The sequence below is a fragment of the Pleurodeles waltl genome, chromosome 10 (assembly GCF_031143425.1).
Source record: "Pleurodeles waltl isolate 20211129_DDA chromosome 10, aPleWal1.hap1.20221129, whole genome shotgun sequence".
Taxonomy (NCBI): domain Eukaryota; kingdom Metazoa; phylum Chordata; class Amphibia; order Caudata; family Salamandridae; genus Pleurodeles; species Pleurodeles waltl.
This window is the reverse complement of record NC_090449.1, coordinates 488,024,321-488,030,612: the sequence shown is the minus strand read 5'-3', so window position 1 is coordinate 488,030,612 and position 6,292 is coordinate 488,024,321.

Genomic DNA, 6,292 nt, shown 5'->3' with positions numbered 1-6,292 from the left:
CCACATAAAGCCTATCCTGCCCTGTCCTAAAAACTACTGCACCCTAAACCATGAAAGCTACCCTGCTCTGTCCTAAAAACTCCACCGACCCTCTCTCTAAACCCTCAATCTTACCCTGTCTTAAAAACGACTCCACCCTGTCCTAAAAACCACCCCGACTTCCCACCCTAAAAGCTACCCTGTTCTAAAACCTACCCCACCCTGTCCTCAAAACTATCCTGACACCTACTCTGCCCTAAAACCTATACTGCCCTGTCCTAAAAACTACCCTGCCTCCCAAAACCCTAAAAGCTACCCTGCCCTGTCCTAAAACCTGCTCCACTCTGTCCTAAAACTACCTCACCCCATCCCTAAACACTAAAACGTCCCTGCCCTGTCCTAAAAACTACCCTGACCCCTTGCCTCCAGCCTAAACCCTAAAATCTACCCTGCCTGGCCCCAAAACCTACCCCACCCTGTCCTAAAAACTACCCCTACCAACCCATCTCCACCATAAGCCCAAAAACCTATCCTCCACTGTTGTAAAAACAAGCCTGCCCCCACCTTAAACCCTAAACCCACCCTGTCCCAAAAAATACCCCACACAGTCCTAAAAACTACCCCAACTCTCTGCTCTAAACCTTAAAATGTACCCTGTTCTAAAACCTAACCCACCCTGTCCTAAAAATTAAACCGCCCCCACCCAAAACCCTAACAGCTACCCTGCCCTGTCCTAAAACCTATGCCGCCCTGTCCTAAAGACTACAGCCACCTCTCTCCCTAAACTCTAAACCTACCCTGTCATAAAAACTACCCCTTCATGTTCTAAAACGTCCCCCTCTCTGAAACCCAAACTTACCCTGCCCTGTCGGAAAAACTACTCTGAGCTCTGCCCCGCCATAAACCCTATAATCTACCCTGCCCTAAAATCTACCCAGCCCTGTCCTAAAAACTACCTCAACCCCCCACCTTCACCCTGAACCCTAAAACCTACCCCATCCTGTCTAAAAACTACCCTAACACCCCGCCCTAAACCTTAAAACCTACCTTGCCCTGTCCTAAAAACTACTCACCGCCACCCCCTCCATAAATCCTAAAACCTACCCTGTCGTAAAAACTACCCAACCCTTTCCTAAAAACTACTCAGACCCCGTCCTAAACCCTAAAACCTACCCTGCCCTCTCTTAAAAACTACCTGACCCTCGCCTCCACCCTAAACCCTAATACCTGTCCTGCCCTGTCATAAAAACTACTCCTTCCCCACCCTAAACCCTAGAACCTATCCTGCCCTGTCCTAAAATCTGCCCTGCCCAACAAACTACACCGACCCCTGGTCTAAACCATAAAACCTACCCTGTCCTAAAAACTACCCCACCTTGTCCCAAAAACTACCATGACACACCACCCTCACCCTGAACCCTAAAACCTACCCCAACTTGTCCTAAAAACATCCTGAGCCCCCCAGCCTGCCCTAAAAGCTACCCTGTCTTAAAACCTACCCCATCCTGTTCTTAAAACTACCCCAACCCCCGCCATAAACCTTAAAACCTACATTGCCCTGTCCTAAAATTAACCCGCCCCCACCCAACCCTAAATCCTAAAAACTACATTGTCCTGTCCTAAAAACTACTCTGACCCGCGTTCTAATTGCGAAAACTTACCCTGTCCTAAAAATGACCCCACCCAGTCCTAAAAAACGACACGATCCCCCGTCCCCACCATGAACCCAAAAACCTACCCCGTACTGTCCTAAAATCTACCCCAACACCCCTCCCCACCCTAAAAGCTACCCTGTCCTAAAGCCTACCCCACCCTGACCTAAAAAACAACCTGCCTGCCCTAAAACCTGTCCTATAAACTACCTCACCTTAAGCCTTAAAAGCTACCCTGACCTGTCCTAAAATCTACCCCACCCTGTCTTAAAACTACCCCTACTCCCCAACTTAAACACTAAAATCACCCTGCCGTGTCCTAAAAACTACCCTGACACCCCACCCTGCCCTAAAAGCTACTCTGTCCTAAAATCTACCCCACCCTGTCCTGAAAACCAAACTGCCCACATAAAGCCTATCCTGCCCTGTCCTAAAAACTACTGCACCCTAAACCATGAAAGCTACCCTGCTCTGTCCTAAAAACTCCACCGACCCCCTCTCTAAACCCTCAATCTTACCCTGTCTTAAAAACGACTCCACCCTGTCCTAAAAACCACCCCGACTTCCCACCCTAAAAGCTACCCTGTTCTAAAACCTACCCCACCCTGTCCTCAAAACTATCCTGACACCTACTCTGCCCTAAAACCTATACTGCCCTGTCCTAAAAACTACCCTGCCTCCCAAAACCCTAAAAGCTACCCTGCCCTGTCCTAAAACCTGCTCCACTCTGTCCTAAAACTACCTCACCCCATCCCTAAACACTAAAACGTCCCGGCCCTGTCCTAAAAACTACCCTGACCCCTTGCCTCCAGCCTAAACCCTAAAATCTACCCTGCCTGGCCCCAAAACCTACCCCACCCTGTCCTAAAAACTACCCCTACCAACCCATCTCCACCATAAGCCCAAAAACCTATCCTCCACTGTTGTAAAAACAAGCCTGCCCCCACCTTAAACCCTAAACCCACCCTGTCCCAAAAAATACCCCACACAGTCCTAAAAACTACCCCAACTCTCTGCTCTAAACCTTAAAATGTACCCTGTTCTAAAACCTAACCCACCCTGTCCTAAAAATTAAACCGCCCCCACCCAAAACCCTAACAGCTACCCTGCCCTGTCCTAAAACCTATGCCGCCCTGTCCTAAAGACTACAGCCACCTCTCTCCCTAAACTCTAAACCTACCCTGTCATAAAAACTACCCCTTCATGTTCTAAAACGTCCCCCTCTCTGAAACCCAAACTTACCCTGCCCTGTCGGAAAAACTACTCTGAGCTCTGCCCCGCCATAAACCCTATAATCTACCCTGCCCTAAAATCTACCCAGCCCTGTCCTAAAAACTACCTCAACCCCCCACCTTCACCCTGAACCCTAAAACCTACCCCATCCTGTCTAAAAACTACCCTAACACCCCGCCCTAAACCTTAAAACCTACCTTGCCCTGTCCTAAAAACTACTCACCGCCACCCCCTCCATAAATCCTAAAAGCTACCCTGTCGTAAAAACTACCCCGACACCCACTCTAATCCCTAAAATTTACCCTATCCTGAAAACGACCTACCCTGCCCTAAAAACAACCTGATCCCTCGTCCCCACCCTGAACCCTAAAACTTACCCCGCCCTGTCCTAAAAATTACCCCGACATCCTGCCCTATAAGGTACCCTGCTCTAAATCCTCCCTCTCCCTGTCCTATAAACCACCCCACCCAGCCCTAAAACAATCCTACCCTGTCCTAAAACCTACCCCACTCTGTTGTAAAACTACCCGATCCCCGGTCCGAACACTAAAACTACACTGCCCTGTCCTAAAAACTACCTGACCCCCAGCCTCCAACCTAAACCCTAAAAGCTACCCTGCTTTGTCCTAAAACCTATCCTGCCCTGTCCTAAAACTAATCCGATACCCGCTCTAAAACCTAAAATCTACCCTGTCCTAATCCCTACCCCACCGTCCCTAAAAACTACCCCCTCCCACCCATTCTCGCCCTAAACCCAAAAACCTACCCTGCCATGTCCTAAAAACTACGTTGCCCCTGCCCTAAACCCTGAACCCCACCATGTCCTACAAACTATCCCACCCAGTCCTAAAAACTACCCCAACTCCCTGCCCCAAACCTTAAAACCTACCCTGTCCTAACCTACCCCACCCTGTCCTAAAAACTTCCAGAGCCCGACCCTAAACCGGAAAACCTACCCTGCTCTGTCCTAAAAATTACCCCTCACCCACCCTAAATACTACCCTGCCCTGTCCTAAAATCTCCTCTGCCCTGTCCTAAAACCTACCCTTACCCATCCACCCACCCCACACTATAAACCTACCCTGTCTTAAAAACTACTCAACCTTGTGGTAAAAACTACTCAGACCCCCCAAACTCTAAAACCTACCCTGCCCTCTCCTAAAGACGACCCCACCCTATACCCTAAAAGCTACCCTGCACTTCCCTAAAACCTACCCCACTGTGTCCTAAAAATTATCCTGACCACCTGCTATAAACCCTAAAACCTAAACTGTCCTAAAAACTACCCACCCTATCCAAATAACTACCCTGACCCCCTTCACCCTTCACCCTAAAGTCTACCCGTCCTGTCCTAAAAACTACCCTTAGCCCTCAGCCTACCGTAAAACTAACCCTGCCCTAAAACCTATTCCATTCTGTTCCAAAAACTTCCCTGACCCCTAGCCCTAAACCTGAAAACCTACCTTCCCTGTCCTAAAAACTACTCACCCTCCCACCCCCACCCTAAACCCTAAAATCTATCCCTCCCTGTTCTAAAACTACCCGACCCCCACCCTAAACCTAAGACTACCCTGCCATGTCCTAAAAACTACCCCAACACCCGCTCCATCCTAAACACTAAAAACTACCCCAACCCCCGTCCCCAACCTGAACCCTATACCTGCCCTGCCTTGTCCTAAAAACTATCCCACCCTGTCCTAAAAACTACACCCACCCTCGCCCTTCCCTAAAACCTATACTGCCCTGTCCTCAAAACTACCCCACCCTAAACCCTAAAAACTTCCTTGCCCTGTCCTAAAAGCTACCCCGATCCCTTGCCTTCACCCTAAACCCTAAAAGCTAGCCTGTCTTATCGAAAAACCTACCCTGCCCTGTCCTAAAAACGACCCTGTCCCACCCTAAAACCTACCGTGACCCAAAAACTACCACACCCAGTCCTAAAAACTACCCCCACTCCTGTCCTAAAACCTTAAATTTTAGAGTGTCCTAAAACCTACCCCATCCTGTCCTAAAAACAAGCCCGAGCCCCACCCTAAACATACCCTGCCCTGTCCTAAAAACTACCCCACCCCCCACCCTGCCCTAAACCATAAACCTACCCTGTCCTAAAAACTAACAAACCTTGTCCTAAAAACTACTCCAACTCCCGCCCTAAAGCCAAAAACCTACCCTGCCCTCTCCTAAAAACTACCCCAGCCACCCTTCACCCTATACACTGAAAGCTACCCTGCCCTGTTCTAAAACCTACCCCGCCCTGTCCTAAAAACTACCCCGAGCCCCCACTCTAAACCCTACAACCTACCCTGTCCTAAAAACTACCCCACCCTGTGCTAAAGAACTACCCCAACCTCACCTCATCCTGAACTCTAAAACCTACCCCTCCCTGTCCTAAAAACTACCCCGAGACCTAAGCCCACCCTAAAAGCTGTTCTGTCCTAAAACCAACCCCATCCTGTCCTAAAAACGTTCCCAAACCCCAGACCTAACCCTTAAAACCTTCCGTGCCCTGTCCTAATAAATACCCACCACTACCCCACCTTAAAACCTAAAACCTACCCCACCTTGTCCTGAAGCTACCCTGACCCCCCACCCTAAACCCGAAGGCCACCCTGACCTGCCCCAAAAACTACCCCGACACCCCGCCCCACCCTAAAAGCTACTCTGTCCTAAATCCTATCCCACGCTGTCCTAAAAACCACTCTGCCCCCCACCCAAACCTAAACCCTAAAGTCTACCCTGCCCTCTCCTAAGAACTACCCTACCCCATCCTAAACCCTGAAAGCTACCCTGCCCTGTCCTAAAACCTACCTCGCCTTGTCCTAAAAACTACCCCAGCCCCCACCCTACCCTAGACCCTAAAACCTACCCTGTCCTAAAAAAAAAAACACCCTGAACACTAAACCCTATCCCACCCTATCCTAAAAACTACCTTGACCCCATAACCCTGTCCTAAAAAGTACCCTAAACCACTCCCCAAACCCAGCTCCACTTACCTCTCTCTCCTCTGGTCGCTGCTCCTTCCTCTTTTGCCCAGACTGCACTCTCTGCTGTTACCACGCATATGGGTGGTAAAGGCGTCCGAGTTAAACGCATGTGTATTGAACACATATGCATGGTAATGGCAGCGTGGTAAATGAATAGCGTTGCATTGACCGTGTTGTTAGTGATGTTTCCCTTGAAGTTTAAGTGCTACAGTGTGAAAACGGTTAATATTACCATCTGGTGTGCATGTATGATTCTGTACCATTTTTAATCATGCAGGTGTGTGAAAGATCAATTGCAGGAGAATCGACATTCCTTCATCCCTTCATCCTTCATTGCACAACATCATTCAGTGGAGGTGGGCCACAGATCTGAGGTGGGAGTAGAGCCTGCTATGGCCTTTTTAGCTTTCCCTACCCTTCCCAAAATAAACAGATTCGTCTGAA